This window comes from Pseudopipra pipra, chromosome 11, assembly GCF_036250125.1.
Source record: "Pseudopipra pipra isolate bDixPip1 chromosome 11, bDixPip1.hap1, whole genome shotgun sequence".
Taxonomy (NCBI): domain Eukaryota; kingdom Metazoa; phylum Chordata; class Aves; order Passeriformes; family Pipridae; genus Pseudopipra; species Pseudopipra pipra.
Genome location: NC_087559.1, coordinates 21,530,603 through 21,551,628, shown reverse-complemented (window position 1 = coordinate 21,551,628; position 21,026 = coordinate 21,530,603). Strand labels below are relative to the sequence as shown.

At 40.4% G+C, this 21,026-nt stretch overlaps 1 protein-coding gene across 18 annotated transcripts in view; it reads left to right on the top strand.

The window, feature by feature from the left end:
- Positions 1-21,026, top strand: part of ATP2B2 (ATPase plasma membrane Ca2+ transporting 2) — a 408,955-nt gene that overhangs the window by 178,649 nt on the left and 209,280 nt on the right. Inside the window, exon 1 of one of the 18 annotated variants that reach the window (XM_064668154.1) lies at positions 791-811. The exons of the other annotated variants lie outside the window; for them this stretch is intronic. The gene's annotated coding sequence lies outside the window, so the exon portion shown is untranslated. Of the gene's footprint in view, positions 1-790; positions 812-21,026 lie in introns of those variants that run through there. 18 annotated transcript variants of the gene reach the window in all.

Below are 21,026 nucleotides of genomic sequence, written 5' to 3'. Positions count from 1 at the left end.
TTGGGGAAGGGAGAACGTGTGGATAGAGACAAACTGTGCTCAAACTGTTAAAAAAACGTGCTCTTTGCTGCAAAGCTTGAATTGCTGCCTATTTCTTTGGTTATCTTCTTATGAATCTTAATATAGCTGCTCAATTTAAGCAACTAGAGTTAGTATGCCATTCCCTACCTCGTTATGGATCCTGCCCTCCAGCAGTGTTTACAAAATAATGAAAAAAGAAACAGCAATCTGAAGGAGGGACATGTAAAATCTGCAATGCAGAAATAGGATTATATATTTATCTGAGTCCTCATGTAGACAGATGATTAATACAGTACCAGCTACAGGGTTTATAGCTTGGTATATCATTAAGGTTCCCTGTAACTCTAATGTGAAAAGATAATAAATTAAGTGTCCTCTTCCCTGCCCTTGTCCTCCTTTTTCTAGTTTAGAAGTACACTTAGAAGTTTTAATCTGAAAACATGATTCTGATACCAGAACTGGGGATGGAAAGAAATGAAGCAGAAAGTGGAAGACATCTGAAGCGTTTTTTGCTTGAACCTTTTTAAGAATTAAAATTGAGTGCACGAGGTCTTAACATACAAGCCTCATTTACATATCTTCTTTTGGGTTAAGAGGGTTTCTTTAAAAATACTGCTAGGAAAGTATTTTTTTAGGATTTTTCTCCCCACTTGTTAGAGAAAAAACAGAATATCATTTCTTAATCAGGTCCAGCCTCCTTCTCAGGAAATCTTGTTCCCCTGCTTTATCTTATCTGGAGCAGATGAGAGCTGCAGATACAGGACATGTTGAATTTTTCATTATCAATAAGGTAAGTAGCAGCGTTTTTAGAGCTTTAATTGCCAGACCTTGAGAGAAGAATAATTGTGATATTTAAAATAAATCTGAATTAGAATTCTGCGAAATGTTAAAGTTAACTAGAAATATGCTGGGAGATGGTACCTCTGAGCTCACTGCTGAGATCCTCCTGTGCTCAAGGGGAATTGAAGAGGATTCTCTAGGAAGCCTCTGTGCTGGATTTATCACCTGAGGTGAACCAGAAGGCCTAACCCTGCTCTCTTTAGGCAGAGCAGGACCCAGGGGTTGTGACAGAGGTGAGCAAATCGAAGTGTACACTCAGTGCTGAAAGCGCCACCACTGACACTGGAAACTGCAGATGATTCCTGCAATTAGGGCAGTTTTCACTGTGCTTGAGCAGAGCTCTGACCATTGCTGGATCAGGGAAGGGATAAATCCTTCCACAGGGAAAAGAAAATACGTGTATGTGTGCATGTATGTATACATATATATACAGGTACATCTCTAAAAGCATCCAAGTAGAAAGCAGTTGTTATAAAATCCTTTTTGTTGTTCAGTTTACTATGTAGTTGAATTCCATTCAAAGTTAATCTTTCAGTGGTTCACTTGAAAACAATACCAATTTTGTGCTCCCTCCCACACACAAGATCCACTCCCTTCCTCAGTAATTCTTGTTTGACCTTATGGCCAGTTCTTTAGAAACTTTCCTACCAGCTGCCAGATATTTCTATTCAGGAGTTACCCTCAGGAGCAGCACATAACCATGTTGGTCTGCTTTTTGTGTTCATTCTCTAGTGAACAGAGAGCCTCAAAGCTTGAGGCCTTGGCTAATTCAAAATTTTATATGGATTTGACTTTCTCTCCCATGACTCCACTTTTTTTTTTTTTTATAGCAACCAAGTTCCACCACAGCAATAAGAAAACAAATGCGGGAACACTTGTAGTTGCTCGAGATAAAAATTTCTTGGGAGCTATGGAATTCATTCCTGCAAAAGATTGAACAGACTCTGGAATGAACCATTAAGCCAAACAGCACAAAACATCTGTGGTGATGCCCATAAGGGCTGGATGAAGCTATTTTTAGTTCAGTTTTGGAAGGAAGAGGGAGTGGATCCTACTCTTTCTCACCTTTTTGTGAGGATAGCAAATCGAATAGAAGTGTAGAAATAGGGATTCCCTCCCCTTAACCTATTATTATATGACTTACAGTGAAGATTGAGCAGCTTCCATGGGAAAGACAGAAGGTGTGATGTTCTATGTGTGTCCATGAGAAATAGCCTCCTAAGGAAAAAAATATGGAGATCAGTGGCATTGGTTTGGAGGGTTTTTGATCTGCTTAGAGGATGGGAAAAATCTTGCTGTAATTAAGGTATTTCTGAGGGTCTCTGGTATTGGTGGCAAATTGTATTGTTTGTCTTGCTGCAAAGTGAAGTCCTGACCCTGGCAATCCTCAGGGATGTTTGTGTCAGGAGTTTCTGGCTCCAGCTGTACGAGCCTGCGATGCTGGACTTGGGAGAAGGGTTTTATGGCACAGCTCTGGTCCCACCCTACAGCCATCCCGGGAGCCTTGAGGATCTTAGCCGAGGAGTAAAGTAAACACACAAACAAGCAGTGAGAGGGAAATAAAGCAACTGCAAAGCCTGAATGTCTGATTTGACAGTCTCTCTGGTGCCTTCTCAGCACACGTAGGGAGCAGCACAGCTGCTGTCCCCCTGTCCTTCATCTCTCCACGCAACCCGCACGTCCCCAAAGCCTCAGGCAGGGGTTTGTCTCCCTGGAGCCTCGGCGTCAGAGCCCAGCAAGGTTGATTTTTAGCACTTCATCTCTCTTAAATATATACCCACAGGAGAAAGGTAATTTGCTCTGTGTCTTTGCAAGACTTTTTGAGATGAGTTATTGAGAATTAAGGTCATGCTAGTTCAGCCTGGCAGCTGAGTCCCCGTGCTTGGGTTTCTCCATAACCAGTGTCTCCCTAGGAATCTTTTGTCTTGGATTTCTTGCCTGACTGTGTCGTGCAGTCTTTCCCTGCTTTTCAGACCGATGGATGTGTTGGTTGTTGTTCCTTGTTGATCTTCTTCAGCATCATCTGCTTTCATTAGCATTTTTGAACAAAGGACTGAATCAGAATAAATCACAACTAATAGAAATATAGGAACAGATTATCATTTTGCAGAGCTGAACTCTCTCAAAGGAGATTACGTATTTAAATTGAACAAATGCAACTTCATAAATAAACTAAATTAAACATCATCTAATTTTACTTTTGAAGCCAAGCAATTTTAATCCATACTCAGCTTCTCGTATAAATATTTCCCAACTCATTTTTATTCTTTGAAGCATTCTTATTCACATTTAAAAACCAAAAATGTGCCAAATTGAACCACAGTTGTGTATGCTGAATGAATGTAAAAGCTTGGGTATATTGCATAATAATCTGAGAGCTGGCAAGAGGAAGTGATTGCTTTTGTGAGTGTCCAAGTAGTAGTGTAAAAATATTTTTTGAGAACCTAATGTTTGTCTCCAAAGCTCTCTGACTGATGACATGCCTGAAAAATCCTTTTTATAAATCCCTTATGTGCAGTTCAAAAGGAAGCAATAGATGACTAGAAATCTATTTCCCCAGGGAAAATTCATGCACAAAGTGTGGTGGTACAAGCATTACCCAGCTGGTCTGCACTGTGAACAAATTCCTGTTCATAGATGGAAGAGATGTTTTACTGCAGAACTGATTCTTAGAACTGGGAACATTTCAACACCCCAAATATGTTACTTTGTGATTAGAAATGCACTTTATCAATCATCTTATTAGACAGGAAAGAACCTTTTTAAAAAATATGTGGTAATAAGGGTCAAGAATTCTTGTTAAATGTTTCAAATAGCGTTCACAAAGCTGAAACATAATTTCAGTCCACCCTGTGTTCACTCTAAAAACCACAATCAAAAGCCATTTTCCAGAAATAGCCTTAAATGCAGTTCTTTCTCCATGTTCATTAAATTGTTACATGCAGTTTGCAGAACTGACCTGTCCAATGACTTCAGTGGCTGAAAGTGGTTGACAGTGGTTTTCAAAAATACTTCATTTCCAAGTAAATCAGATTTGAGATTACCAAGAACTTTTCTTATTTTTGTCTAATACCTTGAAGGTTGAACAGAACAAAAGAAGCGAAACAAACCCTCCTTTTTTCCTCTGGTTTCAATATTAACCCATTTATTTATGCAGTTAATCTCTAATGGTAGAAAACTTATAGGTAAGATTTATTTTCATATTGAAATCACTAAAATTGTTAGTTCTGGCAAAAATCACGATTTTCTTACTGCACTTAGATTTTTCTGGGAATAGTTGAACAAAGCCTTTCCCAGTCTTTGAACGGAGCATTTGCTGTGTGTAGGAACGACAGAGCAGAGCTTGCTAATGCTCTTCAGTGGTTTGGAGATTGATGAGTTTTGTGGGGGAAATGCACAGGGAAGAAATACTTGCTGCCCAGCTGAGTTTTTCAGCCTTGCTGATGAAGATGCCTTTGCTGTGGCTGTTGAGGGCTGAGCTCAGAGCCCTCGTCAGATGTGCAGCCGTCGCATCCCAGGACTTTCCTGCTGGAGATTTAAGCTGCTGTGCCAAATGATGTGAGCAAGAGCACTGCAAGGACACTGTGACTCATGCAGGCTGTGTCTGTGCTGAAGGTCTTGCTGGCAATAAAGCTGTTTCCAGTCTGTTTTTTGCAAGTGCTGCTGAAGGGGGAGGGAGGTGCAGGCCTCAGGAGAAGGGATGCCACAGGCCAGTGCTCGTGGTCATCTTCAAAGCCAGTGGTACAGAATGGGGGGGCCTGAATTACTGAATTCCTTCCTCAAAATGCAAAACAGCCAGAAACAACAAGAGGGAAATGTAGGCTGGTGGTGTTTATTCCATCTTCCTTCACAAATGAGAGTTCTGGACAGGAATTTTATCATGCAGCAAACGAAAAGAAATGATCCCCTTGGTTTCTAAACACGTGCAGTTCTCCCTGAAATCCAAGTGAATTGTTGGTTCCCTAACTGAACGTGCAGCCCCATATAAAGGAATTTTTGTGAGCATGGTGCTGCATTAGTGCTGCTCCACATTTTCAGGATGTCCTTGAGTACACTTACAGGGCTGGGGAGATGAGGAGGGATAATTTCATCAGGAGAATGCAGCAAGAGAGTGGTTCAAGAGATGGATGAAGACACTTTGCAAGTGAAATATTTTCATAGTCCTGTATCTTGGAATCTTGGAGATATCACTGATGTGCAAGTACTTGTCCCTGAATTATGTGCTGTTGACAGGCATGGGCCCCTCAGGATGGGAACAGTGGGAGATGCCAGGTGCAATTGGACATGTGTAAAAAAACATTAAATGGAAACTATTAGTGTTTCCTGCAAATACCAGTTACTAGAGTTTGAAAATTCTTTCAAAACAAAGATCTGGCCTGATAGGTTTGGTATTTTTAGGTAGAACATCCACCTGCAGAGAAAGAAACATAAAAGGATAATTTAATGCAATTTACCATAACAATATTTTGCCTCTTCTCATGTGGACTGTAATAGTTGTCTTGCCACTGAACTTTTGGATGTATTCCAGTCTTTACGAATATACCTGTTATTTTTGACATGATTAGAGTCTGTCCTTCATCTCAGCTTAATTGCAGCAACAGATTTTTGCATATTCAGATCTTCAAAACATATTGCTTACAACTAGAAAGGACTGATAAATCCACCTGTTTTTAAATAGGCAAAATAGAACCTGATCTTTAGTGGTTTAGCCATCATTACACATAATCAGTATATTAATCCTTTAAAAACTGATGCTTCTTAAATAGCTTTTTTCAAATTTATTTTTACAAGGATTTGATATTTGAATAATCAAGGCATGGAAAATGCAGTGCTGCCTAGGATTCAGGCTAAAATCTCACTTGGTCTAGAACATTAAATACTATCTTAGGCACAAAATATTAATTTTTTAATTAAAATCTGTCTGGATGAATCATTCCCTAACGCAAGGTAACGTACTTGGTTGCAACTCAAAATAACCTCATTTGAGCAAATGTTTCTAATCAAGGGGAAGTGTCCTGGTATGATGCTGCAGAATTGTTTGCTGGTGTTGTGCAAAGAATATTTTTAAGTGTGTGTTGTTGGGAGTTGGTGGGGTCCCTGCAGTGACTCTAAGGAAGCAGCTGGTGCTGTGCTCCATTCTCTAAGGAACTGGTGTTGGTGGTGTTGGGGGAGGTTCCCTGGTGCCCTTTGCTGGGATGCACATGCATAAAACCCAGCAGAACTGAATTTCAGGATTAGTGTCAGGTTCAGGTTGTGTGAGGAGAACTGCTGGTACCTGAAGGCCTGTGAGTTGTGATGTTATGACTAAGAGCTGTCACCAGTGCACTTCTCTAGAGGGGGATATTTAATTTGAGAGACTGGGTAATTTTCCTTGCACAGATCTGCTGGACAGACTGGATCGGTAGCTGAGGCCAGTTGTGTGAAGTTCAGTGAGCACAAGCTCAAGCACAAGTGCTGTGAGGAGAGGCTGAGGGAACTGGGGCTGTTCAGCCTGGAGAAGAGGAGGCTCAGGAGAGACCTCATCACTCTCTGCAACTCCCTGAAAGGTTGTAGCCAGGTGGGGGTTGGTCTCTTTTCCCATGCAACCAGCAGCAGGACAAGAGGGCTCGGTCTTAAGCTCTACCAGGGAAGTTCAGCTTGGATATTAAGAAGAAATTTTTTATGAAGAGAGTAATCAGCCATTGGAATGGGCTACCCAGGGAGGTGGTGGATTCACCACCCCTGGAGGTGCTTAAGGTGAGACTGGATGTGGCATCAGTGCCATGGTCTGGGAACCATGGCAGGGTTGGATCAAGGGTTGGACTTGATGAACTTGGAGGTCTTTTCCAACCTGGTTGATTCTGTGATTCTGTGATTTTAAGGCCAAGTGCCGGGTCCTGCACTTGGATCACAACAGCTCCCTGCAGACCCAGGCTAGTGGATGAGCAGCTGGAAAAGGACCTGGGGGTGCTGGTGACAGAAGCTGAACATGATCCCAGGTGTGCCCAGGTGGGCAAAGAAGGCCAAGGGCACCTGGCTTGCGTCAGCATTAGAGTGGCAGCAGGACCAGGGCAGTGTCTGTCCCCCTGTGCTGGCACTGCTGAGGCATCTCCAGTCCTGGGGGCAGTTTTGGGCCCCTCATGACAACAAAGACCTTGAGGAGCTGGAGCGTGTCCAGAGAAGGGAATGGAGCTGGGGAAGGGTCTGGAGCACAGGTCTGATGAGGAGCAGCTGAGGGAGCTGGGGGGGCTCAGCCTGGAGAAGAGGAGGCTCAGGGGGGACCTTCTCACTCTCCAGAACTCCCTGACAGGAGGAGGGAGCCAGGTGGGGTCGAGCTCTGCTCCCAGGTAATAAGTGACAGGACGAAAAGAAATGGCCTCAAGTGGCACCAGGGGAGGTTTAGATTGGAGATTTGCAAAAAGATTTTCACTGCAAGGGTTGTCAAGCGTTGGCACAGGCTCTCTAGGGAAGTGATGGAGTCACCATTCCTGGGCATTTTCAAAAACTGTCTGGATGTGGCACATGGGGACATGGCTGGGTGGTGGACATGGCTGTGCTGGGGTAGCAGTTGGACTTGATGATCTTAGAGGGCTTTTCCAAACTAAACATTTTTATTCTATTCTGTTCCAGAGAAAATGTTCCCAAAGCTGTGTAAAAGTGGAAATCCTAAATATAAGCTGGGTCAGAGTCTTTTTCTTAAGAGATCCCATTAACCCCATGGCCTCCCCAAAATATTCATTCATTCTGAGATACATTATCTAGATTTTGAGAAGTAATATTTGCTACATAGGGATAGATATCGGTGACAGCAGTTGGCAGTGTCCTACATAGTAATTAAAATCATGAGCAGTAAAATATTCAGAGGTTAAAGGAAAACCCTCAAACCTGAATTTATTAAATTGTTTATTTTGATATGAATTTTTTATTAGGTCTATTTAAAGCATTTCAGACTTTATTTTCATGTATCTGCAACTGTGTCATTTACTGTTTGTCATGGCACATTTTTTCAATCATATCTGTTTTACAGTATTTTAACCTGAATTATTTCTTTCTAGTAGAGCTACACTTAATGAAGCAGTGCACATTTATGTGTTGGGTGCATCTGGTCTAAAATAGCCAAAATAATTCTGAGTGAAAGATTTGTAGGTTATTCATAAAAAAAAATCCACATTAAAGAAACTGAAGGAAGAGAGAGGGAACTAATTCTGTCTGTCTTTTAGGTTTATCTCCAGATTTAAGAGAAATAACACAGCTGGTGTTCATTCCTCGTTCTTCCTAAGAAAAACTCTGTTTCAAGTCTTTCTCCATTAATAGAGTCCATTGACTTTCACTGCAGATATTTCATAATAATTATTGCAGTTTGTAAAGTGACTTGTTTGTGAATGGATGGTGCCTGTTTGAATATTGTTGCAAGCCTCACTATGCTGTATTTGAGAAGTGTAGTTTGATTGTGTGACATGTGCAGTCTCTATATTTTTAATTTTATTATTATTAAGTCTATTATTATTTTTATTATTATTAAATATTGTCTGTAAATATGTATTAGGAAACAGAAAGAAGAAGGCTCATGTTGGGCCAAGAACAAAACACCCTCTGGTAGTACAGGATGTGAAGATAAAACACAGACCTACCAGACTTCAGAGTGCTGAGAGAGGGAATGGAGATGAAGTGATTGCTACCCATGAAGTAGAGTTTTCATCTTGAGATGCATTTGGAATTTTTAGAAGTTTCTTTTCATTTGTTTCTTCTTGTCCTGAAGAGCTCCTTAGTTTCACTTTTCCTTTTAAAGCAGTTGATTGAACCCTTTTTTTTTTTTTTTTTGGAAAATAGAACTGCAATAAATAATTTAGATATGTGCTTATAGGTATCACTTCTCTGCAAGCAAAGGTACTCCAAAGCTTGACATTCCATTCAAAGTCAATCCAAGCCTTTACATGCATCTGCTCTTGGCTTTTTCCTTTTTCTGAATATTTGGAGACATGTAACACGTATCTAGTAAAGGGAAAAAAATTCTTATTATTTTTAAAACACAGGTGAGCTGGCCAGCAGGTACTTCTTTTAGAGTTACTTCTTTCTAACAGTATTTTCTGGAGAAAACAATGTAACCACCCCACACATTTCAACCATGGGACAAAACCCATGGAAAATAAACCAAGCAAATTACAATGGACTATTAGACCATTCTCCAGATGAGACATTTAATTCCATGCAAATTTAGGACTGCAGTCTACATAAAATATGTGATCATAATACATCCATTGTGTTGTTAGTTTTTTAAATTTGCAGTCAATATTAATGTAATCTATATAAGAAATTAATGTAATCTAATGTAAGAAATTCCTGCGTTTGGTTGAGGTTTTTTAGTACTTTGAACTGGTGCAGTTTTCTTCCTCCTTTTCCCTTTTCCCTTCAGCAGAGCTGCCTCTCAGGGCTGTTCTCATTTGTCTTCACTCAGCCCATGAAACAGAGAAACTATTTGCAATTTATGATTTTTTTTTTTTGGTCCTTCTTGGTTTCATGCTCAGAATACGGTTTCTTACAGAGGTAGTAGGTGAATCTTCCTTCTTCTCTTTGATCTTAATTTTATTTATATTCTGTGGATAAACCTTGGGTTGCTTCAGCTAAATCAGACAGTTCTTGAGAGTTCAAGCAGCGTAGTGCTCCATGTTCTTCCACTGTTGCATTTCATCTCATGTTTTAATTTGCTTCTTATTTTCCCGTAAAAAAAAGTCTCTTTTTTTGTGTTTCTGAAGATTTAACTAGAAATTTAATTTTAAAATATGAAACAACTGCCAAAATCCAAGTTAAAGGTGCTTATTTTGTATGGCCAGTAGATGACAGAGAAAGGAGAACACCTGAAATATATGTTGGAGACAGAACTGGGTATTTTTATAGAGGTAACTTAATTTTTTTTTAAAGTAGTATGTATTTATGTAAGCAGACACTTTTGAAAATGAGCTGAAGAAAGACTGTACAAATACAGCCATTATCTTATGATGGTGTTTATTTATAAGAGAATATCAAATAACTGTGCTTTGGTAACACCTTCTGTGCCTCAGTGTGTTGCTGGAGCCACATGAGTTCTGGTTTGGAAGGTCACACAATCACGATTCCTCTCGGACTTCAATCACTCCAGTGAATAGGTTTTGACTCAGCTGTTGGACATAACAAGGATTAAACCTTAGTATTTGAAAATAAACATCTTGGGCCTTCAAACTGTGGAGCTTTCTGCTGGCAGGACATGTGCTGCTCCAGGCCCTGCCAGACCAGGAGTGGCTGTGTGGGCTTGGACCCTGAGAATGATGCAATAGGTTTTGTCATCAGCTCTCCTGGCATTTTTTCTCTTGAACACTGTGTTTTGCACTTTTAACATTCCCAGAACATTTCTTGACTTTATGTGTGTGTGTGTGTGTATATATGTATTTTTTTTTTAAGATTTTATTTTTTTTTGTTAAGAATGCTTACTGAATTTCCTGACCAGCTTTGAGCTGTGAGTGGTTTATTGGAAGTTGATTTAAACCTTCATTAGCTAAAATGGAATGAATTATACCGTATATATAATATAATTTATATATATAACTTGGTTAGCCATGCTGGCAAAGTGACCTAAGTCTACCAGGTACCATAATTTTGCTTTTTTTTTTTTAAGAGAAAGCAACGAGGATGTAAACAGCAACATTTCTCCTATAGTGGCTTCAGTGTTGTCACCTGAACATATTTAAGGACTGTGAAGGAGAACTTCAGGCACAGGTGCTGTGTTTAAATCCACCAATTTTGGATTTGATGTCTCTGTTCAGGGCTGTGTTTGGGCAGGACTGGTTTTCAAGGCAGCCACAGCACTGCTCTGCTGGCAAAGATTTTTCTTCACATAAACCTTTCAACAGGTTCTCCAGGGAAGGACATATAGATGAAAATATGGTGATAAAAACCATGCAGTTATTTGTAGTTTAAAAGACTGAAAAAAAAAGGCTATGAGAGAAGAGATGAACCTTCCTAGAGAAGGAGACTTTAAAAGGTCTTGGCAGTTTCCTCTCTGGGTTCCCTCTCTGTGGCAGCTGCTGCTCAGCAGTTTTCTCCTTTGCTTAGTCTTGATGAGCAGTGATGGGGTTTATTTTGGTTCTTTTGTTTTGGCTTTTTTTGGCTTGTTTTCCTTTGTTTATTCCTTTTGAGTATAGGCTGAAAACAGTTGGTACTTAGGAATACCGTTAAAGCTGATGGGGGAAGAAGCAGGTAATGCAGTGTATTTTGTTGGGGTTCTGATCTTATTGTAGATTTTTCACAAGACCTACATCAAGTAAATTCTCAGTGAAGGGCTAAAAGGCTAATTAGGCAAATATATCATTCATTAGGGATGGGTAAACCTGTCTAAACAAAATCTAAACAAGATAACAGAGTGCTCCAAACTGAAGCTAAGCAGAAATCTTCTGCATTGAAACCAAATCTAAAGGAGCTGTTTGGCTTAAGTTAACTTTCTGAAGCTCTATCTGGGTTTTACCTATCACCAATCATATTGTTGTCTTTCAACTTATGAGAGAACCATTAAGAATATTTTAGTAGTAGTTCTATTTATTTTGTTTCTTTTATCTGTGGTTTATTCTCAGTGTGTTAGATTGAGAGAACTGTAAATTTACATAAACACGTGGATAAACAAGAAAAGCAGTTTCTGAACTAGGGCTACCCACAGCCCTTGTGCTGGGTCCCTGAATTCTGATGCCACAGTGCCCCCAGCACTGCCATGCTGTGTTTCCCCTCGTGTACAAAAGAGGCCATTCTTTTGCATTTGTTGTCTGGCTCTGACTCTAAGCCACCCTAATGATACCCATATCCCACTGAACTGCCTCCTTGCCCTTCCTCTTCCTTCCCTGTGTAACAACTCCTGTCCCTCCTCACCCTCCCTGGCTGCACTGGGACCAGTGGTTGCCTTTGCTGCTGAGGATTTGTAAGTACCAACCAGCTGGTAACCTCCAGGAGCTGCTGTGTTACAGCTTTTCCATCAGGGTCTCTGCTAATCAGTTGTCTCCCCTCAGACCCAGAGAGAGATTCAAATATTCAAGACAGTCACTGCACCTAAATACCTGTGAGTTCTCTCTCCTCCACGAACTTGATTATAACATGAAAATGAATTCATGTTTGTCAGGGGAAATGGGGGTGAGGCAGCATTACAAAAGCCTCATGTCCTGGGGAGGGTGTGCTACAGTGCAAGGGAAAGCCTTGTGATCAAATTATGGAGAAGGAAACTTGTTTTGTGAGCATAACCTCTAATTTTGCCAGTGTATGGATAATAAAACCCAAGCATCTTCTCAATAAGATGTCAGCACTGTATTGCAGAAAATCTGCTGGTATTATTACAAATAGTCTATACTTTGTTGGGTGTTAAATGCAAAGTGTATAGTGCTTTCAGATACATATTCCTACAATGTATATTATAATTCACTTGTTAAAAATGGGAAATATCCCAAATTATGCTGGTTATGCCAGGCCAAAAATAGTTTAATTTAATTGTGCATTACTTCAGCTGTTGCAGTGTCAGTGAATAAAATAATCACTTAGGAAACAGTTTTGCAGCAGATGACCAAAATGTTTTATTGCTTAATACCATTCACTGGATTAGGAAAATGGATTACGACTGTGAGTAATGAGTTCCTAAAGCCCCTGAATGTTATGATTTCTGTAAATGTCTGCTTGATTTCATTAACCTTGAGCATTCTGAGAAATAACTGACCGTAAGATTTGCCTTCACCTAATTTTGTACTGAATTTACTCCATGTATTTATTAATATATGTGAGATCTAACTGGAAGTCACTTAAATGACTGTGCTTGGTTTTGAATAACTGGTAGGAGCTAAACAATTGCTGCACTGGAGCCAGTTACAGCTCTGCTTAGACCTCCTACTCAGCAAGTGAAGAGTGATTTTGTGAAACGATAACATGAAAAATGAAAAGATTTTGTGTTTAAATGAGAGCGTTACTCAATATTCAATACAGGCCTTGTATGATGTTTTCCTGCCAACAATACCACTCCTGGAGGTTTTGCCTGTGGTGATCTCTCACTCAGTGGAAGTTCAGCTTTGAAGTCAGGGTGCAGATGCCATCCTGAAACGTTTAATTAAGTCTCAGTGCAGTCACTGAGTGTTGTATTCTTTTCTGTGAACCTGCAGAGAGTTCATTCCTCAACCAGTACAGGGAAATGTACTTATTTCAATATTATCTGTTGAAAATAGCAAATATACCAGTGATAAACCCCGAATGATGTGTAGTACTATTCTCCCTTGCCTGACCTAAAGGTTTGAATTTTTTTTTCTCAGACCTGAATGATAAATTAGAACTTTCATATTGGTCCAACTGGAAAACCAATCATGTGGACATAAACTCTGTGGCTGTGTGACTCTTTCAAGTCACAGGGTGAAAACTATGCCACCTGGAAATGGGAAAGAAAAGCATTAAGAATGGGGTTGGTAATTAAGCTTGTTAACAATCCCAGTTCTGGGGAATTGTCTTAAGGGGTAAATGATCTGCACTGCCATCAAGCATGGTATACAATACTCTTCATACAACTTTCTATTTTGGTGTGTTTTCCTCTCAAAATACTTTTGCTGAGTAAGTGAACAATGTAGCATTTAAAATAAGCCTTTTGGGCTGGCTGGAAACTGGGTGGTGGCTTCAGTGGACTCACTCACAGAACTGGTGATGGGAAAGCTCACCATGTGTTCATTTGTGGGTGGCTTTGGTTCCAGTGTCAGAGTAAGGTCAGACATGGGCAGCTTGGTTTGAAATGAAGACTCTGATCTTCTGTGTGCTTAACATCTCCCCTGACTCTCTAAATGGAAGGTTGCAACTTCATTGAGCTGCCAGGCAGCAGGAAAATGACCCAGCAGCATCTCCCTGTCCTCCCAAACCCGCTGTCTGGGTCAAGGGTGTTCCACGCACAGATCCAGCAATTACAGAGGGAGAACAAACAGTGGGAGTGACACGGGGAGAAGGCAGAGCCTGTGTCAGCTTGGCTACTGCAGCCCCTTCTGAAAATCAATTCTGGACTTCTGTGCAGCAGGTCACCAGGTAACTCAGACCAAAAGTGGGCATTTGACAGCAGCTTAAGAAGTGCAGAAGATGAATGGGCTTGAAGGACCTAAATTCCACCCCCTCAACCTATGAAGTAAAGGGATCCCTGTTGAGATCAGTGCCACAGACACAGCTGCTTCTGAGCTACCTGGTTGTCGCATCCCTCGGTTCCTGCCATTCCAGCACCTGTGGGGAAGACATCAAATTCTCATGCTTTTGCTTCAGAGTTTACCAAAATTTTCTCTGGAGAGATCCTGTCCTAAGAACAAACCCATTCCCATTTGCCATCTTCTATTCCCGACTCCCGAATTTTGCTTTTGGCCTCGGTTGATTCTGAGTCTTTGTAGTCCTGTTGGTCAGATCTTTGTGCAGCTGAGTGGGAAAGACCGGGAAGGAGTCGTTGAATAACTTCCCAGGCTTGTGTGAGAAACTTCAGTGGAGGGAAACATGGTCTTGGTTAGCCATGCTGGCAAAGTGGCCTAAGTCTACCAGGTACCATCATTGTGCCTTTTTTTTTAAGAGAAAGGAATGAGGTTGTAAACAGCAGCATTTCTCCTATAGTGGCTTCAGTGTTGTCACCTGAACGTATTTAAGGACTGTGAAGGAGAACTTCAGGCACAGGTGTTGTGTTTAAATCCACCAATTTTGGTTTTGATGCACAAAGCAACAGCTTTGTGCAACAGCTGTACCAAAATCAGCATAGGGTGAGAAATGGGTGTCCTACTTCTGGCTATTGATTTCTTCGGGAATGTTCTTCTGTTTGTGCCCTTTCTTCATGGTTCCACTTTGTGGTGTGTGTTTGAAAGGTTTCAGCTCCTGACAAGAGGAGTGTTCTATGTATTAATGTATAAATAAATGTATTATTTTTTTCTGTCTGTCTGGCTGAGTTCCCTTCCCAGTGTCTTTTTACCCTCAAGTCAGATATTTCTACTTTCAAATTTCATCCTTGATTGACTTTTGGTAATGAAATTAATAATAACAGAATTTAAAAATTTTTAGGATTTGTTGTCCCATGTTGTATTAGAGGCTAAAAATATACAGTGAACTCCATGCAGATTTTATATAGAGAAAGGGACTAAACAGACTAGATTTTATTGGGCTGCCATCAGACTGGGTTTAAATCATGTACTTTTGTTTTTGCAAATAATGGTCAAACTGGCAGAGGGAAATGTAGTGAAAAGAAGTGAAGTGGTGAGCTGTCTGCTCATCAAAAGCTGTTGGTTTGCAGGGTTTGCAGTCCAGTATTTTTAAAAAATTCAGCAATAGAACTGTTTGCCAGATCTCTGTGATTAGATTTGGAATTACCAACCTTTCCTTCCTAGAGCCTCTGTTGCCTTTGCAAGCTTATGGGTGGAATATTTTTGCAATCACTGGCATAATTTATGAAGGTTGATAGAGGTTTCAGTCTTTACATGTGTTTTCTCCTCTAAAGGTATCTCAAGTGAGGATTTCCTGAATGAGAAGTAGCAGCTATAGTATAACTTTGTACTGTAGTTACTTTTCTGCACCTATGGATGTATAATAACATGTTTATGTAGGTGGTTTAACACTTGTGTTTTATTTCTTTTGGGTTCTAAAGAGTTTGGGTTTGGTTGTGACCTCACACTTTGATTTTTCCAAAATTAATTTATAATTCTGTTTGGTTGGTTTGTTTGGCTTTTTTGTTTTATGTATGAAAATGTCATCACGGAGTTCATACAGGAAATAGAATCATAGAATGGTTTGGGTTGGAAGGAATCTTAAAGACCATCCCACCTCCTGCCATGGACAGGAACACCTTCCATAGACCAGGTTGCTCCAAGCCTGGCCTTGAACACTTTTAGGGATGGGGCAGCCACAGCTTCTCTGGGCCACCTGTGCCAGGGCCTCCCCACCCTCACAATAAAAAAAAAATTCTTCCTTGTATCTAATCAAACCTTCCCTCTTCCAGTTTAAATCCACTTTGTCCTGTCACTATGGGGCCTTGGTAAAAAGTCTCTTTGTATTTTTAATAAGCCCACTTTATATATTGAAAGCTGGGTCTTCCTGGAGCCAGAGGATCACAGAATCATAGAATCAGCTGGGTTGGAAGGGACCTGGGAGATCATCAAGTCCAACCCTTGATCCAACCCCGCTGTGGTTCCCAGCCCATGGCACTGATGCCACATCCAGTCTCAGCTTAAAAATCTCCAGGGGTGGAGAATCCACCCCTTCCCTGGGCAGCCCATTCCAATGTCTGACCACCCTCTCTGGAAAGAAATTTTTTCTAATCTCCAACCTAAACCTCCCCTGGCACAACTTGAGACCCAGCCCAGCACAGAGTGCCCCTGTCCAAGCCGTGGCTGCAGCTTTTTCAGGAGAATGCTGTGGGAGATGGTGTCCAAGGCTTTGCTGAAGTCCAGGTAGACACATCCACAGCCTTCCCCTCATCCACCAGGATGCTGCTGCTTTGAAGTACAGAAATATTATCCACAGGAAAAAAACTAAACTACCTTTAATTTAGAACCTGGATACAGCCTGCATTACAGTGCAGGGGGTGCAGGCATCGGGATGGGTTGGTGTGGATGTCGTGAAGTACCAAAATATTGGGTGAAAGAGAAGTGTATTAGATCTATTTGCTTGTTCAGTCAGTAAATGTACCTCTGAGTAGTGGCAACAATTCCTTGAAGTTACAGTGTCTATGGTTACGATTTCCTTGGAACAATAAACAACGGCGACTGAATGGCTTTTCAAGCCAGAAACAAGATCTTTTATTGTGCCTCCATTTCTTAGGGAGGAAGATTGAAACTCAGTGCTATATTTTAGTTGCAAAAATAGATATAAAAGGTATGTTTGATGTTTCTTCCTGCGAGAACTCAATGGCTAACACACTGAATAGGGGAATATATGTGTCCCCTACATAAAGGAGTTTTAGTATCAATTTTTTAGTTAAAAATGCAAATGAAGCTCCCATGTGGGTTGTGAGTTGTGGCAGACCAGTTGTAGGCTGTGTGCACTGAGGCCCGGTGAGCTTTGCTGTCCCAGCCCTATTACATAAAGAACGTCTAAGCTGTTTCGGATGCTTAGTACAGCCTAAACTGGATAAACAGGATGCAGTAAACAGATTACTGCAGTGTTTATTGGGAATTCATTCTCATGTGGGAAGTAAAGGAACCATTAAGAGGTGTATAAATAGGGTAAAATGAAGAGGGGCTGTGCTCGGCGTTGAACAGTTTCCGAGTTAACTCAGCAATGACTGCAAAGAGTTTTCTGCGGAGAAGAAGAAAACAGTCGGCTTTGCTTAAGTACCCATTGAGATAAATACGCTTTCGGTTTGGAAGGTATGTTTTCAGCGCTGAGGATTAAGTGGACTTGGCAGTTCCTTTGAGCTTGACATTGATATTGTAATGAGCTTTAAATAGCTGATTCCCAACTCCTCCTGCTCCCTGTGCCCCTGAGGTCAGCCCCAGGGTCAAACTGGATATCAGGGAGGTTGTCTTGCTCAGACATCCGAGGGACACGTCCCCAGGTGACACTCAGACTCCTGAAAAATCTGTCAGTTCATCCTGACTCACTGGAAGTGCTACTAGCTGAGGAGAGAGCGGGGATTACACCACTGCCATCTGTTAGAGGCCTCCTGCTCCCTCCTGGCTGAGGCTTTGGTGTGTGAAGATGTGGATCAGGTTTTCAGGCAGGATGACGTCGCAGAACAGGGTGGTGAGATGTGCTTCTGCTCAGTGTGAAAAGCAGGTGACCAGAGCACACGGTCCTTGTGCCATTTCAGTGACCTCCCATTCCCCTGTTTATGTAACGGTGTCATTTCTGAAGGAAAAGCCCAACTTTCTCCTTATGCATTTGCACCATTTCCTTCCAGAGCACCCAAAGTAATTTTAATTTCTGCAGTAAGAATAAGAATGTGGTGGGTTGTGTTCTTTTTGTTTGAGAGAAGCCAACTTGAAAGCACAGAAGCAGAACAGGACTGGTACCTACAACGTTTAAAAAGGATAAAAACCCCCTCATGTTTATCATACTTGAAGAACATACAGGACCTTGACATTTCTGCAGTGAGATCATTGTGCCTGCTGTGTTTGCAGATCTTCATCAAGAAAATGGGCAGAAGCAACCAAAAAAGAGAAATACTCTGGAAATATCTGAAACCAGATAAAGTAAATGCAGAATCGTTCGTGTTAATGCAGAGAACAAACTTAAACTGAAAACAGCTATTTTCGAAAACTTCTAGCCAAGCATGAACCAGACTAGGCATTTTTATTCTGAAACAAATCCAAATCATTGCTATTATTCAGGAACAATAATTCCAGGAATAGTAAGTTTGGATCATCCCCAGTGTGGTGAGAAGAGGTGGCTCGTAAGGTCTGTGCTCCCAAGGGAAGGATCAGCAGTAATTTCCCTCTGATACACAGAGAAGTATAAGAGTATTCCAAGAGAGTACCACTTCCTGGGATGCCTGTTTGTCAAATAAATATTGTGACCTTACTTCTCATCAGTTGTCAGGGAATGGATTAATTTTATAATCTGAATTAATCTCTTATTTCTAATAACTAAGTGACCATTTGGTTACAATGCTGTAACCCATTTATGATACAGATGAGGGATGGGACAACAAAGTCCATAGGGACATTTTTCCTTCCCTGAGGAACTTTGGAGTAGCTGGCTGTCAAATTTTCAACTTTTTAAGTAGAATTCCTTTTACAACCATTTCATTTTTTAAGGAGAATCTTGTGCCTGTTCTGCAAAAAAACCCCAAGCCAAGCAAACCTGCACACCCTGTCAACCTTGGAATCAAAGGGATCTGGAATAGTGAATCTAATCTTTACCTGAAGACGATGACTTTCCTGCTGGACTGAGGAGTTTGCCCCTCTTTCGTAAATTAAAAATTAAAACTAGAAATAGAAATATTTCAAGCTCTGTGTCACTTATCTCTAATTTACTGTAAATTTGAACTTTTAATGTTTGCCAAGACCCATACAAAAATAACTGTTTTAAACCTGCAACAAAGGAACTTTAAGTCTGTCCCTGGAACAACTCCCTACAACTGTTCAAGAATTCCGGTGAGAACGTTTGCTGGTTTTAAATTTACAATAGACAAGATTCCATATGTTGTGTGATTTACCCTCAGCAAAATGTAGCTCCTAATGCTGATTGTAAAAGCTGTGTTCTTACAGTTCCTAATCTGAGGAAACAGCAGCAATAACAAATGGTAGTAAGGAGTTGCTTCAAACCTGCACCCCAAATTTCCGTGCTTCGCACGTGTGTGATCGAAGAGGTACACGTGGTGACTTTGATATTTAATCTCTCTTTGGAGAGTTTGTCACACTAATAGTTTCTAAAAAATTACTTTTATTTTCTTTGAAAAACACAGACATGAAACACATGGCACCCAAAGAGCACCCAATGTTTTTCCAGGTGGTCAAACCTGTGGTTTTTCCTGTTGAGAAGTGACAGTCTCATCTTTGCTCTCTCTTTTCCTCCTGTTAGTGTAGAATAAGGAGGGTCGAATATGACAATATTCTCTCTCTGTTTTTTAAGCAGTGTAGGCACAAGGTGGGTGCTGGAAACCAACCCCCTGTTAAATTGGCACATGTCAGTGAGGAGAGAACTCACTGCAGTTCTGCATTTCAGTTCTAACGTGTAAACTGGTGTGTGAACACGTCCCCAGTTTGCTGAGGGTGCAACATAGACCAGTTTGGGTTTGGTTTTTGCCTAAGTTAGGGGCAAATCGCTGAACCAGAGCCCAAGTAAGAAATTCAGACTCCTATGACCTGAACTAGAAACTTGTCCCATGCCCAGTGTAGCTCAATCTCAAGTCACATGTCAGGATGTTTTTTTGCATTGTTTTAATAGAGATTTTTTTTTTTTCCCCAGACAAACTCAATAGTTTGCAAAGTAGAGGTTTTCTGTTGTAAAAACAACAGATCTTTTCAGCACATTTTAAAATCAGTGTCTCTGTGCTAAAACATTCTTTCAATGAAGAAAAGTCCCCCCTGATGTGGATTAGAATTGTGCAGAGGGTTTCTTTGGGCCATTGTAAGAGAATTTTGGTCAGTTTATCTCTGTGGAAGTGAACTAGGCCTGTATGAATTGGCCTGAACTGCTTCTCATATTGAGCTTGTGATTCAAACAGGAAAAGATTTAGAAATAGGTTTTCTTCTTCTATACTGTCTCTTCTTCTTTTTGTCCTTTTTGTGCATAAGATTAAATAGAAAAAAAACCATTTATACAGTTCACTAATGCTTGTAAAAGCTTTCCATATCAAAGTGACCCACTCATAATTTATGTATAAATTTAAAGATATTTACAAATGTTCTATGCTTAACACAGAACATATGCTTGGCAATGGTAAAGCTTCTACTTTTCAGAATGTATCACTTCAATTTTATGACATCTTAAGCTGTTCTAAAAATCATTTTTGCTGATGTACAAAAGTATAAAGTGCTGGACAAAAAGTGAAGGGAATTTTTGAGAATTTCTCCCTTGTGTTTTTGTTAAGTTTGTGAGTATTAACATTTTTTCTCCTTCTACTGGAAACAGATTTTGTTGAGATTCTCAAAATTGTTTTAAAATCACAGTGGTCAACATTTTCTTTTCTATTTCTAGGTTTTACTAAGATACTCATGCAACTAATACAAACATGGATTACATTTAATCTGGGGGGATAAATAGGAGCAAAATTAACTGCTTTATTATTATTAACTTGTTGAACTTTTAGTCATTAGTATGGAATGGTTACTTTCATATTAATCTCAAATCTCAACAACCAATGGTCACCTTGAGCATTTCTGAAATCCACTGGGTGAAGTGAAAATTAACTTGTTTGTTCATAGTGCTCTTCCTGAAACCTTATTACACACTCTGCTTGTTCCCAAATTCCAGCTGTGTGGCAATTGCTGGCAGAAGAGATTGGTTGGGTTTTTACAGAGGCACAGTAGTTTCTCATCTTCATCCATGTCCCTTTTCCTGAAGCCAGTCTGAAATGTAAGGAGTGACTTTTCTTGTGCTGTTGTATCTTTAGAAGAGCTGATATTTTAATTCTGTGTTAAGTATATTTATATATATACATATATATATATATTTTCTCTTTATGTTCTCCTGGACCAATAATATTCCAGTTTTCAAGCTGTGGAGTGGCTTCCATCTTCCACTGGATGGTT